This window comes from Eschrichtius robustus, chromosome 14 (genome assembly GCF_028021215.1).
Source record: "Eschrichtius robustus isolate mEscRob2 chromosome 14, mEscRob2.pri, whole genome shotgun sequence".
In the NCBI taxonomy this organism is placed as follows: Eukaryota; Metazoa; Chordata; class Mammalia; order Artiodactyla; family Eschrichtiidae; genus Eschrichtius; species Eschrichtius robustus.
Window position 1 is genome coordinate 6,525,691 of NC_090837.1, and position 20,765 is coordinate 6,546,455.

Sequence of the window (20,765 nt, forward strand, 5' to 3'; positions counted from 1 at the left end):
CTGGCTCTGCCGCTTGCTGTGTGACCCCGGCTGATCTAAGACTGATCTGTAAAAATATGGATAATCGTGTCTACAACCCTTTGTTGTGATAATTAAAGAAGATAATAAGTGTGAAAGTACTTATCAGAGTGCCCACAGCTTGGCTGAAGCCAAATAAATGTGTTTCCTTATTTCCCTTATTTTGACTAGTGCATGACACACTCCTTCATTTGCCAAGAGGGTCATCTCACAGGCAGAGGTCTCCCAAGACCCGACAGTGTGTCTCCCAGTAATTACGGTTCCTCCTCTGCTCCAAGTCAAACGCTGCTTTCACACCTTCGTGTCTATCTCCTGCACCTCCCGCTTCTACCCAGCAGTTTTTCCTTCTTGACTCTCTATTCATAGGATTGTCTTAAAATCCATCCGACTGCAGTGACATTTCCTCACACTCTGGACTCCACCACCACCTGTTTCCTGCTCTTCGACACTGTACACAGGAACGCCCAAGGAATGGGACAGAATGTGATTTGCTTCACTGATGGCCCCTATGTGAGTACCACATATAAGGCCCAAGTCTACCTTATCTATCTAGTAAATGTGTAACATCCATATACATTAGGAGTCATAATAATTTGGTGGGTGGAACACTGGGCTTGCAGTAAGAAGTTCTAAGTTCAAATTCTTGATCTGACACTGAACAGCTGTGTGGCCACAGGTCACTCATTCTCAGCCTCAACTCACTCATCCAGGAAATGGACGGTCAGACCCACTGTTAGTCATACAGATGCTCACGCTCGCTCTCATCACGGGGCTTTAGGGCCTCTGCCTCATTCTGTCCCCAGGAAGGAGCAGCAATGACCGGGAAGCAGCGGGGGGTGTGGGTGGGTGGACTGAAAACAAAAGCTTTTCGGGATGCTTGGAGAGTCGATGCACGTAAGCACTACAGCCTGTAAGACAGTGTACCCTTGCCTGCATAACCTGCCTTTTCCTGTCCCTTCCCTTCGGCTGATTCTATTGGCTTTGTCTTCCTCAGGGGACCAGCCTTTCCCAGCTGGGCCAGGGGATTCTCCCTGCTCCAAGGCCCGCAGCAGCTGGACAGGGCCGGGCCGGGAGAGCAAGCACAGCAGGCTCAGGTCAGAGGAGCTCTACTGCACAGCGAGAATGACTCTCGTTTATCAGACTTGATTCCTCCTCATACTGCTGGAGGAGTAAGACCTACAGGGACAAAATCCATGTTCGGGCCTAGAAGAAAAAGGACCAGAGACTAGAAAGCTCAAGCCACCCTCAGGGAGAAGCCAAGGAAATACCTGAAGGTCACAAAGGGCCTGGCCAGCTAAAGGAAGGATACACACAGACTGGGCCCAGGAGACCGCGACAGAAATGAAAAGTGGATTTTTAACAGGACTGTCCCCAGGGACGCTGGGATTGGGAGTATAACAGCAGTTGGCAGGTCAGAAAATTAGAGATTTGGGATTCTGTTTTTTTTATGCATTTTTAAAATTGTGGTTAAAAATACATAATAAAATGTACCATCTTAGCCATTTTCCAGTGTAGAGTTCAGTAGTGTTAAGTATGTGATGTGCACATTACTGTGAAGCCTCTCCAGAACTTTTTCATCTTGCAAAACTGAAACTCTGTACCCACTGAACAACTCCCCCTTCCATTCTGCTTTGTTTCTATGAATTTGACTCCTTTAAATATCTCAGATTCTGGCTATTTTTATACCTGGGTCACAACCTGTAACTTGTTCTGTTTGGCAAACCAAGGTAAGTACGTATGGGCGTGACAGACCTGTGGAGCAGGCGCGCTCAGGAAGCACGAGCTGCGAGAGCAGCTAACTTCCTACAGCCACACAGAGATAACCATAATCCTACAACTGCATAAGCTATGGCCATCAGAATTCAGGATTAGCATGGATAGAAACGCATCACCACCCCACTCTCAAAAAGAGCCAGGGAATGGTTACAAAAAACAGTGCACAACTTCAGCGTTCAGGCTTCTGACTTGGTAGGACTAGCACCTGAGGGTGATCAGTGGCATTCTGGAAACGTACGCTATTAAAGACTACTAACAAATGTGGCCAGTGGTCTCAGCGAACACTCCTCACCTCCAGGAACTCTAGGCAGAAATGTGCATAGGACTGAACCAGAAATACAAAACACATGAATACTGCATCATTAGCTAGGCCTGTGAACCCGATTCCTGATGCAGCGTTCCACAGCGGAGCTAGATCACATGGAGAACTCCTTTTCCCTCTGTTAGTGGCAACCTTGAGCTTGAGACCAAAGTAATTATGGGCAGAACAGGAATTCATAAACTACTAGGCCTGCATCTCAAGTCTTACTACTCATAATAAAGGAGGCTGGCTGAGGGGACCCAAGTCAGCACCAGAGAGAATGGAGCCAGAAAGGGACAGAGAAGAGAGAAAGATCATTTGCCGCCATGCCCACAGGTAGACTCGCCCAGGCTTCCAGACAGGGCCGTGGCCTGGAAGTCAATCCAGCACCAGGAGGAAGAGAGGAGAGCAGCCTCTCTTCCCCTGGGCTGGTCAGGAGCAGCCCCAGCCTTCCCACCCTGCCAAGTAGAGTCAGGAAAGAGAAAGACACCACACCTCCCCACAGGCTTAACCTTCTCACTGTGCGCAGTAACTACGCCCACTAGGACAGAGGCCACTGAAACGTCCTTTATCTCACTGAGTCAGTTCTCCTCGTGCAGGAAGGACGTGAAGTCAGTGCAGGGAGAGGCCCAGAGCTGAGAACTCAACCTCTGGCAGCGAGGGGAAAAGGTGAGAAGCCACGTGCCCCAGGCCAGCAACCGCTGAGACAGTGCTCTCCCTCCTCTTGCTGCCCAGCTCTGCGTGGCAAGGACGTAAAGTTTTATCCTGAACGTGAACCACAGTGATCCAGACTGCGGGTTCAACTGGAGTATTTTGGATTTCAGCAATGACCAAATAAAGAGGAACAAATACCTGTTCTATGTAAAATATATGTTGTCTTCTTGAGTCAAGCTGAAGGAAAAAAAAATTATTAAAAAATGATCACAAATCCAAAGGCTCAAAAGAAAATGAAGGAAAAAAATGCTTGTGCTGGAAACATGCTGCTCTCAGAATCGTGTCTGCACAGACTGATGTTAACAGAGTCCCCGGTAAGAAGACTTTCAGGAACTCATATTTAAGGAGAAAGCTGCTGTTCAGACTTTGGAAGAAAACACCAGAAACTTATGGAGCAACAAACTCAGCTTAAAAACAAGTTGTGATATCTCAGTGAAGACAGGACCAATGGGAAAGAAAACCAGGAGGGCATCAGTCTAAAAAGCAGGTTTCTGGTCCAGAAGGCCTTCAGGACAGCAAAGGAAAATGGAAGAGAGAGAGTGAAGCTTTAATAACCAATGGCTTACATGAAATTAAGAAAAGCAAACTCCAGAGGTACAAAGAGGAACTCCAGATGGGACAAAGATGCTTCTGCTGTCTTCAGAGTTAAGGAAAGTTGTCTAAGGCCTAGAGACCTCAAAGCCAGAGAGAGGCAAGAGCTTAAGAAAAATCATGAGATAGGGAGACTTTCTTCCTCACTGAGTCCAAAAGGGAACATGCTTAAAAAAAAACTCCAGAGACAGTTTCGGTTTAGAAATAGTTGAGGGCGATTCTCCATGGAGGAAAACAGTCAAACAAGGGGAACACTTACCACAGTAACAGAAGTCAAAACCCCCAAGACATTCCAGAAGAAGAGGCAGAGGCAGGGCCCACAGTGGCTGAAGGGCAACAAAAGCCTCGGGATCCTGCTGGGTTAGAAACATGCAGAGAGAAAAGTAGAAGGTTTGTATCATGGAGAATTTAGGATCACAAAGTTTTTCGAAGAACTATCATAAATGTGGGCTCCCAGCTCAGAAGATAGGTAGACCCACTTATATTTAGGATTTATATAAAAATATGGAATTCAAGGCCTGTAGGGCCAAACAGAGGATGAGAAAGCCTGAGAAACTCTAGAAAGGAAATTCCAGGCAAGCCTGCATAACTTCCCTCCAAGATATAGGAATTCTAGTATCATAAGTAGCCTCTTGATAGGAACTTTATCCAAATTGAGTTTTAGGTTCACACTGGATACTGAGTAACTGACTCGGATTGGCTGGAACCCTAGAGAGTCTAAAATCAATACTGTTTTTCTCACTTATTTTCCAGGTGAGAGGCTGCTGAAGGAGCAGAGACTAGAGGCAGGTTGAACGAGTTCATATCCTGGTTTTACCATTCACTAGCTGTGCAACCTTCACCTAAGAGGTTAAGAGTGCGGTTAATGGAGATAATAAAAGGCACCTGACCTTGAAAAGTAACATTATAAGGTAGTTTAAGGGTTAAATAAATTAACGTATGACAAGTATTTAAAATAGTGCCTAGAAAATGTTAAGGGCTCAACGAAGATTAGCTATCATTATCATTATTTTATTTATTCCATCTACTTCCTCCCCTCTCTGCTATATTCTAAAACTGCTAAGAGTAGTTTGGGTATAGATCCCAAGATCTATTTTAAAGTTCGGGGAACATCACTTTTCCTTGGGAAGTGATAACACATTAAGGGAGTTAGGGATCAAACTGCTGCCATGTTAACATTAGGATGCAATATTCTCCTAAATTTGGGGAATCTAGGGACGGTGCTAAGTTACTATATGTCTATATAGCTCCCCAGAAATCTGGGGGGAAGGAAACATGCAAATGATACGAGGTTGGAGTTAGCCAACTCTGCTAACAGCTATCTGAAGCAGCTCTATCATTTCAGCAGAAACCACTAACATGAGAAATGGAATCCTACAGACTGCCCTGAGTGACCCTGCAACATCTGAGACTGAATCAAATGGGGAGAAAAAGGAAAAATGAAAATGCTTTCAATACATTTAGGGATTTTAGTTTCTAAAATGGGAACAAAGGGTTGACTCAGAATGAAGGTTGTTAATAGGATATACTTTAAAGGGCAGGAATTTCAAATGGTTTTGAGAGGGGGCCAGGTTTTTTCTTCCTTGCTGAATTACACATGCCAATCATGGTGCCTGCAAATCCTGCAAATGGGAACGGCCTCAGCTTTAAGGATAGGCCCAGCTGCTGTAGACCATATAACCACTCCATCTCACCTCACCACAGCGTCTTAGACTAAGTGCACACACCTGACCCATGAGCTTAACAGTGACCTCTGCTGTAGCCTGGAATAACAGTAAAAGCTGCAACAAAGTTGTATTCCCAATCTCTCTCTCTCAGGAATCTAAACCATATTGAAAATGAGGTGATTAGCCAGGAGAGATGAAGCTGAAAGGTTACTATGTACAAAGGAACTGGAGCGGTCATGAGCAATCACAGCAAACCAAAGTCATGAGGAAGTAGAATCTCTAAGTAAGGTAGAGAAAAGATAGATGGGACAGGAAAAAAGAAAACACCAGATGGCAGCAAGAGGAAAAAGACACAAAGGAAAGACAGCTGCCTTGAGACCCCACTGTCAATAGGAAAGACTGCTTGTCTCTGAGCTGCCTTAGTTAATGACAGTTTTCTGGTCCAGGCGCATCCTTACGCCATGTCCCGTTTCCTAAAATGGAATGGATCTCTGCTCCTTCCAACAGAAAATCGCTAACTAAAACAGTTACTTCAGCTTCCCTGAGGATGGAGTTTTCCCAGGAGGCAGCTCGGTGCCTCCAACAAACAGATTCCTGGCAAGTCCACCCCAGCCAGACGTGCCTAGACATCCCAACAGAACAGGGGGGTCTCATCCCCTAGGCTCCTTCGGCACAGGCCCTAGGGCTTATGAGCATCTCAATGGTCTATGAAAATGTTTGAGACCTGAAAAAAAATATTTATTGGATGTAAAATATGAAAAGAAAATCATAAAATCAAAGTTAATAAATGTTTAATGTCTACAACTAGTCAAATGAAGCTTAACTCACAGTTCTGTATAAGCTAATTTCATGTGGGATGTGGGTACTTTTTTTTAATACGTTTGCTATGTGGCATGGTAAAGGCCGCCGAAGCTGAGTGCTGAGGCCTTCTAAGGACTGCAAACCAGTCCCGCGGAAGGAGACATGCTTGGGTGTAAGCTGGAACCTGCCCACCTGCCCTCTGCAGAAGTTTACACTTAAATATTATGCCTTACTACTCAAAACTGAGCAGTCTGAAGTTAGAAATCAACCCTCACCTCCCAAATTTAAACATACTGTAATTTTGGTACTCCTGAATTAGGAGTCTATTATTTTTTCTTAATGTAATACTTTACAAAAATGAAGCCAAACAACTTCTACTAGCCATCCTATTAGTTTTACCAAAAAGAAGGGAAAACATGTTATTTAGGCTACAAATGGTCCTGTATGTTTGAAGGACATCTGTCAGAAAAATAAATCAAAAATTGGTCATATTTACTCTCTCCTTGTGCAAGAGTCCCCACGAATGTCAGGAACAGATCCAAACATTCTCTCCCATTTGGCCAGATTCTTAATCTGAGAAAAATAGGAGGTAGTTCAGAAGTTGTACAAGATTTAAATCTTATACCTGTAAAAGCAGAAAGGCAAATATAATTCTCTTTCCACAGTCACTGCTGATTAGGGCTCTCACTGGGTGAGCACAGAGAAGCTCACCGTCTGTTCCAGCTACAACCACTGCCCTCTCCCCACCTTCTCTGCTGGCCTTCCCCGCAGACCTCTACACTTCCTGGTCCTGCCCCCCCATACATCCACTCCCCCTTCTATACCCCACCCCCATGACGCCTCTTCTGTAAAACTGTTCCCTGGGAGTTCCCTGGCAGTCCAGTGGTTAGGACACTCTGGGCTTTCATTGCCGAGGGCCCGGGGTCCAATCCTTTGTCAGGGAACTAAGATCCTGCAAGCTGTGTGGTGCAGCCAAACACAACAGAAAAAAACAAACCAAACAAACAAAACCATTCCCCTCCTCGTCAGAGCTCAAGACCAGACCCTTGCTCCTGTTTCACTCTTTGACTCTAGTTTACACGCATCTCCTCCGTCTCCAGTTCCCTGCACTTTCTCACCTCTCCTCAGGCCTTGCTGAAGGCATTGACCATTTCTTTTATTCCTTCTTTCTAAACACAAGTGTCCGCTAAAGGTACATCCTGACTCCATTTTTTTTTAGCTCAACCACCTGCTTGGCTTGAATGAGAACCATTTCCATGACGACAATTCCACATTCTCTCATAACAGGAATATTTCCCTATCACCCCACAATGAACTGAAAATCACTAATTCGCCCTATAAAGTCCCTATAAAAGGCAACATCTTCCCCCAACAAGTCTCCCAGGCTGGGAGCTTTAAATCCAACTCTCTCCCCCTCCCCACACTACACATCTTTCCATTTCATCTGATCTTTGCTTATTTTCTCCTCTCAGCATTTAAATCAACGCAAAGCCTCTTCCGTCTTAAGGAAAACCAGTATTCAATTCTATGCCTTCTCTAGCTGCCATGTTCTCTCTCCATTTCCCCACCCAGGCTCCTTCAAGACTTATTTTCCCGACTTCTATCGCTTCACTTCCTACTTACTCCTCCACCCATCACTACGCCACTAAAGTTCCTGCCACTAAAGTTCCTCCCGGCGCGTTCTTCCTCTCGCAGGACACTTGCCTTCTGTGACTCCATTCTCACCACGTACGGTCTTCTTCTCAGCCTGCTGGAGACTCCTGCTCCTCCCTAAGCACCAGTACTCCCGAGGGTTCCAGCTGGGCTCCCGCTGCCCCCCCCTTACACCCCCCCAGGCCAGCCATCCAGTCCACGCGTTCTCAACGCGGGCTGTTCAAGAGAACCTTTTGTAGGAGCTGCGTTTTAACCGTGCAGAATGCCTCCAGAGGGCGCTCAAACACTTGCTCAGAAATCTTCACGGCCATTTACACGACAGCATTAGAACCTGAAACGAATTTCACAGTGGATTACTACCTCTAACTCATTGCTACGCAGCATGAAGATCTGTACCACCTGCTTACTGCAGGTTCCCTGATCCTAATTGAGTCTGGGGGCTTATCACAAGGTCCTAATCCTAGCATAATATAAAGTAATGTTACTGCATATTGGTTAACTAAAAACCTGACTTATGTTTGCCGGCCGATGCCAAGTATTTTGAATCACTGAAATATTCTTAAATCCTATCAAGCTTAATCCTACACGTTTGACACGCACATCTAAAAATAATTTTGAAAGCCAGAGGGACATAATGGGGTTTACTCTGAAGGAAAGGGGTTCAGGTTATTTTTATGAATTGTTTTATCATTTACCTAAGAGGCAAATGAATTGTTTTATCATTTACCTAACCTCTCTGGGACAGACGTTTGCTCTGGCTTTAATAAGGGCTTCCTCACAAGATCTGTCACAATACTGTGGAAGGCGCTGCAAAATAAGATGTGGAAATAAGCTATGATTATTTTATGAACTTGCAGGTTATGAAAAATAAATGAGCTCTAGAATTGCTTTACTGAATTTCTTATATCAGGTGACACAAGAGACAATGCATATTCTAGAGTCAGAATAAAGCTGTAGAAATGCTTTCGTATTAGCAACACAAATGACTGCTTTTTAAAATCAAACTTTGAATTCTTCTGATAACGTCAAAGTTAAACTTCATTTTTTTGAAAATCTCCCTTCTTCCAACTTCTGTCCAAATGAGTATCCACCATAGCCACTGGTTATCCATCTTGCAGTTCTCCCAATTTGGATTAGCTGTGGTAATTCTTTAAACTTAGGCTAAACACTTTGATTTGCCCAATCTAGTTTCACTCCTTATGCCTTTATCACATCTGCGAACATTTAAAACTACTGCCCCTGCCAGGTCTGGGAACTTCCTCCTCAGCTGCCAGGAACCGCCCTCTCCTGAGCCCCTCCTCTGCACTCACCGCCTGGAGAATCTGCCCCTGTAGGCCCTGCAACAGTGAACCCAATCAGCTGGGCTGAACCAATCAGATGCTCTTCCCTGAGAGTTTAGACTCCGGAGGTGGAAAGTCTGGGTCTATAGAGTGAACTGGCAGGGACCTTGACTCAGGAGGGACAACGGCAGAGAGAGCAGCTGCACTGACTCCTGTCGACGTTCCAGCCACCACTGGGTCTCAGCCAAGAAACAGCCTTGGATGCCATGGTAGCCTCCTCAGAAATCCCCCTTCACTTAAGCCATTTCAAATGCATTTTCTTTCTTTTAACCAAATGTTCCCTAAGACATCCTCCTCCTCCCTAATGAATTCTTTTGAGAATGTAAAGGTCTCCCCTACCTTTTCCTTGATGGCTCATGCCCCAGCTCTGCTCTGGGCTCCTCCTCACTCTGGTCTACACAATCTCACCCATCCACGGTTTCCATGCCAGCTGTGTGGTGAGGACACTGTGAATGATTCTCCAACCTCTATCTATACTTCTGCTACAGCCTGAATGTTTGTGTCCCCTAACTCCAGTGTGATGGTGTTAGGAGGTGGGGCCTTTAGGAGGTGATCAGGTCATGTGGGTGGAGCCCTCACGACGGGATGAGTGTCCTTATAAAAGAGACCCCAGAGAACTCCCTCGCCCCTCTGCCACGTGAGGACACAGCAAGAAGATGGCATCTATGAACCAGGAAGCAGGACCTCATCAGACACTCAATTTACTGGCACCTTGATCTTGGACTTCCCAGCCTCCAGAACTGTGAAAAATAAATATTTGTTGTTGTAGCCACCCAGTCTATGGTATTTTGTCATAGCAGCCCAAATGGACTAAGTCAACTTCTAATGGCCAGGTGGGCACCTGTGGATGGATGCAGACCTAGGGCACCCCTCTGCCTACGTCCTGGCCCACCTCTGTGTGGAACGACCAGTTTGGAAACATCAATAGAAATCGCTCCAATTATTCAGCAGTACTGACAACAGGATGACTGACTATAGGACCACCACCTGCTCAAAGAGTCAGAGTCTAGGCCAAAAGGCAATCACAGTATTACCCAAAGTCAGGGTCATGCAGTCTTAACTCCATATAAAAGACATCAACAGTCCAGTCTAAACTAGACAGATACCCCAATCTTAAACAATATACAGATATGTAATTATATTCCAAGAAAAATTTACCACACAGAAACACTGATTTTTTAATAATGGATTTATGCACAGCACCCAGTCATTCATATAACAAAGCATGTATCTGCATCATAAAATCATTCTTTGCAAATTCTCTCAGGAAGATCCTACATGTCCTACAAGCCCTATACACTCAGCACGTCCAAAACTCAATCTGTCATCTCTTCACCAAAGCCAGCTCTGTTCTCAACTATAGTAAATGGGTCCACTAGTCTCTCAATTGCCTAAGTCAGAAACCTGGTTACCATCAACCCTCCTCCCGCTCACGAATTTCTGTCACTCTGTCTCCTCAATTCCTCCTGAATTTATCCACCCACCTCACCTACATTCAGCTGTCATTCAGGCCACCATCTTCCCCTGGAACACTACAAAGCCTCCAGGCTTGCCTTCCTCTAATCCATTATCCACTGTAATGTAATCTTCCTAAAATGCAAAATGGATTGTTTTTTACCCTGCTTAAAGTTTTTCAATGGGTTCCATTAATTCTCAGTGTAATTTCCAAATTTATTCATACGGCATATATATTTTTTTTGTTTGTTTTTGGCCATGTGGCATACAGGATCTTAGTTCTCTGATCAGGGATCGAACCCGTGCCCCCTGCATTGGGAGCGCAGAGTCTTAACCACTGGACCGCCAGGGAAGTCCCAGGCTTTTAAACTCTGATCAGTGTTAGCTACTATTTACCTCTCCTGGTTCATCTCTCATAGCTGCCCACTCCAATTCTAGCTCCAGCCAAACCAAACTTCTTCAGACTCGCCAGGTTTTGTCTGCTCCTAGGCCTCAACCACTCCCCGCCCCCCCACCCCTGCAACGCTCCGTTGAACTCTGGGCCCTCACACTTGATGTTCCCGCCATTTACCTTCGGGGCTCACCTTCTCTAGAAAGCCTCCCCTGACTTGCACCCCTACCCTCAAATCTGGATTATGTAGGATAACATCTTATGTGCCCCCAGAGTCCTTCCATGTCCGCAACGTTTTCTCCACTATCACACTTCCTCGGCTTTGTCCTCCACTAAGCCACATGCCACTCCACGTCCACAGAACCTACCGCAGGTCCACAGTTAACCCCTGGCAAGGGAACAAATGCACATGCCTTTAGGATAACCTCTTCAGCCTCACCTACACTGCATACCCCGAGGTACCCTGAGCTCCACTCTGCCGAGTCACTTGCAGGCCCTGCATAATAATCAGGCTCTCAATGCTTCAGCCCTTGGTCCAGCTGGCTAAGTCCTACTCATCCTGACTCAGTTAAATGCAACTTGCTCTGTGACTGGATCTGTGTGTTAGGAACACAAAGAGTTAACAAGAGTCAAACTAGGAAATTCCATGGCCCATGTTTTAAGTTTCTGCATTTATTCTACAGTTACAAGAAATGAGAACTATTTTTATTCTGCATATTGCTAAGAAGCAATTTTCCTTCAAAAGCTGGAAGCGACAAAATTCATTCACTTACTCCAAATGTATCACTCAAAAAATGTTTAGATATTAGTTTTTAGAGAACATTTTAGAGGACACTTTAATATATAAGACAAATCTATTTTTTTAAAGGGCACACATCTATTAACCATGCAGCTAACACATGTTCTAGATATGATGTACTTTTTAAAAATAAATGTTCCAAAATAAATGAAATAACAAATTATAGATGTAATAACATATAATCCTGGAAAATAAAAAAAGCAAAAATGTTTAAATCATCCAACATCCTACTACCCAAAATCCACAACTTTTAAGATGTTCATTTAATTTCTTCTAGACATTTTTCCATCATAGGTTTTTGTGGAGGGTTGTTGGGACTTCTGTTTAACTAAGAGTTTTAATCATATCACGTATGCAATTCTGCATCCTGATTTTCCTTCAACATTGTCATAAGCACTTTAATACATTTTCTTCATAAATATTTTAACGGCCAGTAGTATATTATCCAGTGGATGTACCATAACTTAACCCTTAAAGTTATAGGAAATGCACCCTTAAAAATAATTCCACAATACATATCTTCTCTATGTAAAGCCTCTCTGTATTTAAAAATATTCCTTTGATGGCTCCTAGGTGGTTTTTACATCAAGGAATATGATTACTTTTAAGGCTCTTGATACATATGTCTAATGTAACATAAGAGTGTGACATTTTTGCTACATCCTCATTAAGTCCTAGGTCTTAAAAATTTTTTAGTCTAAATTTAGGCCTTTATTAAGTGAGAAATTGTAAAATCTTCATTACAAAGTAAATGCTCATTGTAAAAGAAAAAAAACTGCAACAATCCAAAACATTGTGAAATAAATATAACATCAGTCCCAGAAATAAAAATTCAGTCTCCCCTATTCTCTTCCCCTCAGAAGTAGTCACATATCTTTCTAGGTCTCTCTCTATTTTTATTCAGCACACACACACACACACACACACACACACAACCACACACACAATTTTGTTTTGTATCTTACAAAAAAACGGAATTAAACCTGCTCAAAAATATATTCTAGACATCTATCCAGGCTATGTCAATAAATACAAATCTACCTCTCTTTTAAAAAGCTACATAACATTCCATAGTGTACAGGCACCAAATTTTTTGTGTTCATCTTCAGCTTTTCCTCATTCTAAGTGATGCTGCGGCAGACTTCATTCAAACTAACTTGTATCTTCTTATTAGAATATCATCAATTCCTTGAAGTGTATCTGCTAGATGAAAGCATATGGGTGTTTTTTAAAATTTTGACAGGTTTGAGCAAACTGTCATCTGGAAAGGTCGAACCAATTTTATGTTCCCAAGAATATACGAGGTACATTTTTCTCTACATCCTTGGGTAGCTTTTAAATTTTAGCCTGAGAGCCACACACCCCCAAAAAAAAACTGTTTTAATTTCCATTCCCCTAATTACAAGTGAGGTTGAATTTCCTGTCATTGCTTTGATATTTTCATTTCTCTCAAAACTATTCATATCCTCCATTCATTTCTTAATTGTGTCAATTCTATTATCCTTTGTTTATACATGTTACCAAAACTTTTTCCCCAGTCTTGTCACCTTGTGATGTTTTTTTGTCACACAGAAATATCAGCTTTGATGATGTTCCAACTTATCATTATTTTATGATTTTGGGCCTTGGTCTTACCTAAATGGTCTACCCCAAAAACATTTTTCCCAACATAATACATCCTCCAACATAATAAATTCTCTTATATTTTCTTCTAGTACTTTTATGGGTGTTTTTGTCTTTGAGTTAGTTTTTTAATTCAAATAAAAGTCGTTTTTGAATATGGGGAAGTAGAATCTTTCTTTCCAAATAGTCATTTTTCCCTATACAATGCATCAAACAACCACTGCCCAACTGTTTCAAAATACCAACTTTTTTATATAATAAATTCCTATATATATATATGGGTCTGTTACTGGATTCTACTTTGTTCCATGTACCAACTTGTCTATTCTTGTGCTCACCATTTACATTACTGTACCATTACAGTATGTTTTGATATCTGGCATAGCAAATCGCTCATCACTATTTTTCCGCTTGAACAATTTCTTGGCCACTCTAGCACATTTAGTCCTCTGGACAAATTTTAGAAGCAATTTATCAAGTGTCCAAAAGTAAGTCTCACTGGGATTTCAACTGGAATAACACTGAAGTTACAGTTTAATATGTAGAGTATTGCAATCTTTACAAAGATGCCGTCCCTTCCGGAAACATGTAATGTCTGCCCATTTATTTAGGTTAGCTTTTAAATTCTTCAGGTAAAGGTTTTTACTTTTTTCATAAAGCTCTTGTACATTTGTGTTTTACTCTTAAATGTTTTCTGGTTTTGTGGCTACTGAGAATAGAATTTTACTTTTCTATAGGAGTAATTACCAATTATTTGATTATGAGTGAGATTACACATCTTTCCAAATGTTGAACAAAATATATTTCTATCCAGTGAACTATCTATCCACATCCTGCAACCACGTGTGGATTTTCATGATTTTCCTCATTGATTTGTGTGAGTTCTTTGAAGGTTGAAGATATTAACTCTTCACTTATATTTGTCATAAGTATTTTCCTACTTTGTGGTTTAGTTTTTGATCTAGGGTTTTGTTTTCTCTTTCTTCTTAAAGAAGTTTTAAATGTGTACATAGTCTAATACATTGATTTTAACTAGCAACAGATTTGAGGGCCCCATAGGTGCGAAGACCTGTATCTCTCTCTGTCACAACAGCTGCACGGTGGGTATTATTTTCCTCACTTAAAATAATCCAGTTCAAGTCTGTCTGACTGCAAAGCCTGTGCTCTGTCCACCTCAGCGTGCATAACTCCTTTTTCCAGATGTTTAATATTTACTTCCATATCTTCTTCCTGATTTGAAGGGCATTCATGATGGTTTGTCATTTATTACATTCCCATATACAGTTTATCTCTGGGGTGCTGAATAGGTTCCAGTGACCTGTACAGAACAAACATGATTCTACAATATGTTTAAACAATCAGATAGGGTTTGTCCCACCTCATTACTCACTATTCTGTCCAGTTCACCCAAAAAAGGGCATCTCTATAACGTTTAAACATCACATCCAGGAATACGGCCTGTCCTTCTGTTTAAGACATTCTGTCTTATCTTTCAGGATATTTTCTGGTCTCCTCCAGGCAGACCGCACTTGTCTCGATGAGGCTGTGCTTACCTGTTTCTTGTTTTTTGTTGCATTGTGAACAGAGCCTGCTGTTTTGGTTGTTTTTCCGCTTAGTTTCTGCCAGGTTATTTTTAGTATTCAGAAAGCTATGAATTTTATATACACATTGTGTGCCCAGTCACGTTCTCGATTTTTTTGTCTAATGTTTTTTCTATTATTCTCATTTTTTTAAGCCAATAGCATCTACAAGTATTTCCCTTCTTTTCATTTTAGAGCCTCACCTCAGTCTTATTTCATGTATTCCTGCTTTGACAAAACTTACCAAAAACATGTTAAATATCCCAAATTTTAATTTGACTCTTGATACTTTTCTGTTAAGCGTAGTATGAATAATTAGTTTAACATATGTGTGCCTTTCGCATAAAAAAAGTGCATTTTTATGCCTACTTTGTAGAAATAAAGAATTATTTATTTTTAAAATCAATTATTTTTAAAATCAAATACCTATCTTGACCTTAGTTTAGCTGGTAGTTCGAAGTCAAGGTGAACTGGAAGGGAAAGACCACCTCTCTTCTAGAAAGACCTCTGAAATGGCCTACCTGGTCTCCCCCACTTCGACTCTCCACCCCTACATTCTGCACGCAGCTGCTGGAGTAGTTGTTTAAACATGCAAATCTGATTATGTCACTCCCCTACTTAAAACCGAACCCTTGTAATGGTTTCCCATTTCACTCAGGGTGAAATAAAACATCCTTAACCTGCCCTACAAGACCCTACACGATCTGGCCCCTGCCTAGCCACACTTGCCCCTCATCCACCATAATCTATCCACACGTCATTCTTTCAGTTCCCGGAATGGGCAATGCTTCCCCCCTTCTGGGCCTTCCTACAGGCTGTTCCCCTGCCTGGAAAATTATCCCCCATCTCATTCTACACTGACGCCTACTCACCCTTCAGATCTCAGCTCAAATCTTATTTTTGCAAAAAAGTCTTTCCTGGGCCCTCTTTCTGCAATCTAAACTTTGGTCCCCTTTTTATACTCTCTCATAGCCAATGCTACTTCACTTTCATAGCAGATACCAGTTTATGATTTTACATGCAGCTGCGTGATTGTGTTTAATTTCTGATCTCCTCCCCCCCCATAGATCAATTACAAGAGAACAGGGTCAAGTTGATTTTGCTGGCCACACTACAGACATTCATGCATATATGAATGAAAGAAAAACACCTACAAAGCCCCTAATGGTATCTCTTACATCTTAAAACAATACCCATCACATTATTCAATAAATATTTACTGTTAAAACTCTGATACTGCCTGCAAACTCCGTAAGAATCCATTTTACTCAAAGGACATAAAAACTAACCTGAATCTGCTGCTGCTTCAGAAAAACACATACACAAATTTACATCACTAGGAAGTAAGTTCTGTTTACATATTATGAGAGTTTTACGTAGTGTTCAAGTTGCTGATACTTTATTCACAGGCAACTAATTTTTAGGCCTTATTTTTTAAGGTATGTAAAGCACTATGAAAAATGTGCTTTGTAAAATACTCTTTCAGAAGTCTAATGTATTAACAGTACTTGGTAAAAATATAGCAAAATCAGAAATTAAACAGCATTCAAAGTTGGCTATCTGTAGTATTCTGTAATATACACATCTGGTCAAAAAACAAAATATAAATTATATTGTAAATTAAAAATTCCTTCAGATCACAAAGGCCAATAAAATCAACATCATACACCACTTTACACTCTACAAAGACTTTCACATACATCATATGACTGAACTTGGTGGAATAGATAGAGCAGGTATTATCACCATTTGTAGAAAAGAAAACTGAGGCTTAGAGTAATTAAATGTCCTCCCCAAGGTCACAGGACTTGAAAGTAGTAGAGTCACAATTACAACGGGAGGAGGGGTGGAGGCTCCCACATGTAAATTTCTGAACCAAAGAGAACTTCCATCATAAAAGCTTAGGCTCTGCAATTAGTGTAGATTTGTGCTCCCTTCACTAAAATTTCGTTTCACTAGAGAACCACAACCAAAAAAGTTGTTTAAGTATAAAGTTAAAACATCAATTGTCATCAATCCAGGAAATGGCTAAATAAACTATGGTGTACTCAAACTATGGAACATGATGCAGCAGTTCTGCAGAATGAGTGAATGCATCATATGTTAAAACTGAAAGCTAGAGTACACTTGTACTTGTTGAAACAGTCAAAGATAATACAAGTACACACATTTTGTAGATTGTAAAAACATTTTTAAAGACCTAGAAAGATACACACCAAACATAATAGCTGTTATCTCTGGGGACAGAGGTTTGTAGTCAAAGACTTTAGCCCATCTCTGTGATGTTTTAATTTTTACAAAGAAAATGCTTTACTTTGCTAATTTAAAACTAATTTTTAAAATTTAAATTAACCTGTGGGTTGAACAAGAAGGTCATTTTTCTGTTCTAAAAAGCTGTGCATCCTATCAAGGAAGTAGGGCCCCCCCCCCAAAAAAAAGGACAAACTATAGAAACAAAAACAGTTCGATCCTTTTAAAACAATAAACTATCACACAACGTTCCTTTAAAAAAAAAAAAAAACAATAGCTCAGAATGTTTAAAAAACATCTAGTCTCCTTTGTTGCAATAAGACAACCAATAAACTATCAACTAGAAAAGTCCGGAATAGGCTCCTCCTAGAGAGATTTAGTTGCTAGAGTTCGGCAAGGAAGGTTTCACAAAGGAGCTGAGTTTTGAGGGAAATGAGAGGTGACTTGGCAGAGAGATGCGGGAAGATTAAGCCAGATGGGGAAATGTCTGGGAGGTGGATATGTTGAGTTAATCAGAAGCAGGGCACAGGGAGAAAACTGGAGTAAAGTCCTGAAAGAGGAGAGGAGGTTCCTTTGGATGTGGGAGGTGAGAGGGAGCTCGACGGCGCTGCCATCCAGTTTACCTGGGTGAGAATCCGGCCCTTGTTATGGTCAAACAATGGAGGCGTCCAGCGGCAGCGGCGATCTGCGCTGGGTGCCGGGAGGGTTCCTCATCACCTGAGTAGGATGCTCGGCTGGCTCTGCTGGGACGCGAGGCGCTCTAAAAAAAACACAACATCACATCATGCAGCCAAGCTTCTCCGCGGCACAGCCTGGCTCCCGGATCCCACGGCGCGGCCATTACCGCCTCTCTGCGGACCCGCCTGGAAAGGCTCCAAGGCGCGGCTTCACGGGTTTCTAAAGCTGTTTTGCTCCCCCTTCCCTCGGCTCCAACAACAATGGAGCCCGGCTCGGGAGTCCGGCTCCCGCGGGGCCTCCGCCCGGCCTCGCCCCTGCCGCTGCACCTCCGCCGCCGCGCACCCTGCCGCCATCTGTAACCCCCGCTCCCCGCTCCCCGGCACTGCGGGCCCACGCCGGCTCGCCGAGGCCAAAGGCCAGGCTGCCCTCCCCGGGGCCGGCCCGGTGGCCGCCAGGCCGCCCGGCTGCGCGGAGCTGTTCTGACCTTTCCCACCGATGGCCGGGCACCCGCCCCGGCTCGAGGCCCATCCTAAGTGATGGGTTGTTTTTCTTTTCTTTAATCCACTCATCCTTCTTCCGACCCCGAGCCCACTCCCCGGCCCCCGCCCCCCGCCCCCGCCTTGATTCAGAGAAGAAATAAAGAGACTGCAGCCCGGCCGCCCCACAACTCACTCCAAGTGAGGGGTTGAAGCGCCCCAGGCCGCGGACTCCGCGCACCCACCCTCCCTCTCCTCAAGGGACACCTCACAGGTGCGCCTCCAAGCCGCGCGCGCGCGCTCCGCACACCCAGACGCCTCCGGGGGACAGCGCGCGTGCGCACGCACGAGGCCAGCGAGCCCCAGGGGAGCGGGGGCCGCACGCATGCGCGCCGCCCGGCCCGCTCCCCCTTCCCCCCTCCCCTGCCCCCGCCCCCGTCGGCCGCCCGCGCGTGCCCTCCCCCCAATCCCAGGCTGGTCCCGGGTACCCCCCAACCCCCACCGCTCAGCGCGCGCGCGCTCCCGCTCGCCCGCCTCGCTCCTCCTCCCCCGCGCCCCACCCGGGCCCGCGTTACCCCGGGCAACCGCAGTGCGGCCGTACCTGAGCTTTGCGCCTGCGTCCCACCGGCCAGACCCTCCCTTTCCCTCGGTCCGTTCCCCAACCCCGCACAGCTGCGGGAGGGGGGCGTCGCCCCCTCCCCGGGAAGTGAGTATCGATCGGCCTCCCTCGCCCCTTCCCGCAGACACAGACCCGCCGCCGCGCCGGCGCCTCGGCCGCCCTCCCGGTCAGCGCGGACAGGCCTCGCCGCCCCGGCCCCCGCTCCCAGCGTGCACCGCGGCGAGCGCTCGGGTGGGAGCCGGCGAGATGCGCTCGGCGGGCGGTGCCCACTGACCTCCCTCGGCGGCCGGGCCGGGGCAGGGCCGGAGCCGGGAGCCAGCCCCGCCCGCCGCCCCGCCCATGGACCGCCGGCCCCCGCTGCCGCCCGCCCGGAGGACCGCGCCGAGTGGGGGAGCCGCCTGAAGGACCGCGACGGCCGCGTCCGCAGGTGAGGCGGGGCCCGAGGTGTGACCGAGTCCAGCCCCGCTCACCTGGCGGTACCTGCAGGGAGGCTCTGCGGGCGCTGACGGGGGGGCGGAGGCACCTGTCGCGGCAGAAACTCATTTAGATAATTTTTAAAGCCCTCACTGCAGGGGGAGGGGTCCTCCCGACCCACGGGGTGGGGAAGGGTGTCCCCTTGCGGAGACATCTCGGGGGGAAAAACCAAGAGGTGGAAAGGAGGGCAAAAGTGAGGCGCAGCGACCCCCGCGCCGGCTGCCTGCAGGGTCTTCCAGCCCGTTATGGGGAGGAGGATGCCCTTGCCAGGGCTCCAGTCGAGGCTGCAGTCCGTCCCCACCGCGCACCCAAGCCAATCCGAAGGGGGAGGAGAGGGCAGCCCAGGGGCCGCTCCTGCCAGCCCCGGGGTGGGATTGTAGCGTGAGGGATCCGCATTGCAGGTGCACCAGGAGCGCCCGAGGGCCTGGCCCTGCTTTGTCTGGGATGCTGTGGGGAGGAGGCCGTCTGAATCCACATCGCTATTTAAATGCGTTTTACCACCCCGTGGACGTTAGAGACCCTCCCAGATAAGTTGCATTGTCTTCTGTCCTGATAACCCTTTACGTAAGTACTCTATCTTTACAGCCCCTCTCTAAAGCTTTGATACGGTCTTTAGTTTACCCTAGATAACGATTTGCTTGTGATTCATGAAACTGAGCATAATGCAAATATGCAGCAGAGCTCCAGGCTTGGCGACAGAGCTGCCGTCTGCTACAGCGAGTTAGTCTAGTTTATCTAACTTACGTTTTCATGCTGACCTGTATTAATTTCAAGCTTTGATATTGAGCCGTATGATCTATTCCAATTATGCAAATGAAGTGGCCTGAGAGGAAGTATGATCGTGCTGTGTAATTTAGGTTGCAGTAATCGGTCTTATAACAAAATACAAGCTGCCAGGCTGTCATACGGTAATATATTACACATTTCCAGAAACCTACCTGTAAGAGTGTTAAAGCTAGAATTGACGTGTTAATACTTTTAAGTTTGACGTTTATTTAAAGAGCATTGTTATTGTTTTATTAAATGAGTTTTGTTTTGTTTTGCACCGTCAAGAATTCCCTTGCATTTTCTTGCCGTTGAATTGTAAGGAAAAGAATGCTAACATTTAAAGTGACTTTTACCTCCAAAGATGTTCTGAATTTATTTCTTTTGGCTAAATGTTCATCTTATGTGAAATATTTCTGGAGAAGGTTTTAAAGCTTGTGGTATGTTTATGTGTATATACACATGTGTTTACGTATACATACACACTATTGGAAAACCTTAAAATAAAATAGTTTTTATTGCTCTTCTGCATCATGTTATAATTACTCAGTAAATTCAGTTTAGGTATATTTAAAATCTAAAGTACCAGACAGTAATTTGTGTGTATCAGATTTTTACTGTAGCACATGTAAATACAACAGTCTAACAAACAGGTTTCTTGGAAATTAGATATTTTTATTGTTAAAGCTTTTTTTTAGAAAATGAATCCTTTTACTTACGACAGAAAATCACTCATGTGGGCGCTTAACTCTTTCATCTGTCATTCGTTGTATAAATTCATTTTAACATCATCA

General features: G+C 44.4%; 2 protein-coding genes across 11 annotated transcripts in view; one reads left to right on the forward strand and one right to left on the reverse strand.

Moving 5' to 3' along the window:
• Positions 1 to 18,963, reverse strand: part of ZNF664 (zinc finger protein 664) — a 34,116-nt gene extending 15,153 nt beyond the window's left edge. For 3 of the 9 annotated variants that reach the window (XM_068562201.1, XM_068562192.1, XM_068562196.1), the window contains exons 1-3: positions 18,310 to 18,456; positions 17,583 to 17,719; positions 3,660 to 3,753 (exon numbers count right to left, since the gene is read on the reverse strand). The gene's annotated coding sequence lies outside the window, so the exon portion shown is untranslated. Of the gene's footprint in view, positions 1 to 3,659; positions 3,757 to 17,582; positions 17,720 to 18,309; positions 18,457 to 18,714; positions 18,813 to 18,864 lie in introns of those variants that run through there. The other 6 variants (XM_068562197.1, XM_068562200.1, XM_068562195.1 and 3 more) reach the window with 5 other exon arrangements.
• CCDC92 (coiled-coil domain containing 92) overlaps positions 18,867 to 20,765 on the forward strand; it is a 30,647-nt gene continuing 28,748 nt past the window's right edge. The window contains exons 1-2 of one of the 2 annotated variants that reach the window (XM_068562190.1): positions 18,867 to 19,159; positions 19,608 to 19,770. The gene's annotated coding sequence lies outside the window, so the exon portion shown is untranslated. The remainder of the gene's footprint in view (positions 19,160 to 19,607; positions 19,771 to 20,765) is intronic. The other variant, XM_068562191.1, reaches the window with a different exon arrangement.